The sequence below is a fragment of the Nerophis ophidion genome, linkage group LG28 (genome assembly GCF_033978795.1).
Source record: "Nerophis ophidion isolate RoL-2023_Sa linkage group LG28, RoL_Noph_v1.0, whole genome shotgun sequence".
NCBI classification, from domain to species: Eukaryota; Metazoa; Chordata; class Actinopteri; order Syngnathiformes; family Syngnathidae; genus Nerophis; species Nerophis ophidion.
Window position 1 is genome coordinate 10,741,814 of NC_084638.1, and position 1,933 is coordinate 10,743,746.

A 1,933-nucleotide genomic window follows, 5' to 3' on the forward strand; every position below is an offset into this window, starting at 1 on the left:
TACATATATATATATATACATATATATATATACATATATATACAGTATATATACATATATATATATATATATATATGTATATACATATATATATATATACATATATATATATATATATATATATATATATATATATATATATATACATATATATACATATATATATATATATATACATATATATATATATATATATATATATATATATATATAAAATACCTAAGCTGCCACAAATGCAGGTAGAACTGTGGACACTTTGTGATTTGGATAACATCAGACTGTCTGCCCTGCAGGATGAATTTGAGGACCAGTCATAGTCAATTTGGAGTGAAAAGCACATTTTATTTTCACTCCCATACAAAACGTTCTAAGTTAGATTGTTTCTAGACTCCCCCGAAGGACAGTGCGGCGAAGACGCAACAAACTCCCCCCTTGTCTCTGATGGACACACACCTGTTTGTTGTAGACTTTGGACTGATCGGCAGCTGCATCAACACCCAGGCCGCCGCACAGGCCTTACACACGATCGTGCAACCACCAAAAATATACGCCACACACATTTACCCCATCCCCCTTCCAACGCCGTTGACGCAAATCTCTTAGGGGGTGATGGATAGCTGGGCAGCGCCTGAGGAGCTGCAGCCTGACACTGTAGCCCCTCACTCCCTCCCCTCTGTTGCAAGTCTCGAGTTGTATGTTTTAATATGTATATGTGCTTTGCTATGGAGTTTTTTTCCTAAGCCTAAGCTGTCACAAATGATTAGAGGATGCAGGTAGAACTGTGGACACTTTGTGATTTGGATAACATCAGACTGTTTGCCCTGCAGGATAAATTTGAGGACCAGTCATAGTCAATTTGGAGTGAAAAGCACATTTTATTTTCACTCCCATACAAAACATTCTAAGTTAGATTGTTTCCCCGGCTTTCTAGACTCCCCCGAAGGACAGTGCGGCGAAGATGCAACAAACTCCCTCCTTGTCTCTGATGGACACACACCTGTTGTTGTAGACTTTGGACTGATCAGCGGCACAGGCCGTACACACAATCGTACGTCCACAAAAAAATACACACCATAGACACATACCCCACCCCCCATCCAACGCCGTTGACACAAATCCCTTAGGGAGTGAGGGACGGCTGGGCAGCGCCTGAAGAGCTGCAGCCTGCCACTGTAGCCCCCACTACCTCCCCTCTGTTGCAAGTCTCGAGTTGCATGTTTTAATATGTAAATGTGCTTTGCTAAGAAGTTTTTTTTTCCCCATTCTAGATTCTATTTTCTAACTCATCCTCCCCCAGCGTTGAACTTTTTCCCGCCTTTCTGGCGACCCATCTGCTTTCCTGTTCTGCAACCCTATAGACCAGGGGTGTCAAACTCAAATACAGAGTGGGCCAAAATTTAAAACTGAACAAAGCCGCGGGCCAAGGTTGAACAAATTAACCTTTTAATAGGGACCCAAACAAGTTTTGCAATGAATATTGAACAAACAAGGCTTAAATAGGGGTTAGTGCATCTGCCTCACAATACGAAGGTCCTGAGTGGTCCTGGGTTCAATCCCGGGCTCGGGATCTTTCTGTGTGGAGTTTGCATGTCCTCCCCGTGACTGCGTGGGTTCCCTCCGGGTACTCGGGCTTCCTCCCATGGAACAGGCAGAGCTTATATAACATAATAGTGCAAAATCAACTTTCAAAAAACATCAGTGGTATATTAAATAAAATTAAATTAAAAAAATTAATGCCTCTTTTCTATTTGCAGCCTTCTGAGGTAAATATCAACTCTTTTCACAGGCTAATAAATTTGAAAATAAAATAAAAATGGGGTGGGCAGGGTTTGGTGGTAGCAGGGGGGCGAGTTAGTGCTGCAAGGGTATCTGGGTATTTGTTCTGTTGTGTTTATGTTGTGTTACGGTGCGGGTGTTCTCCCGAAATGTGTTT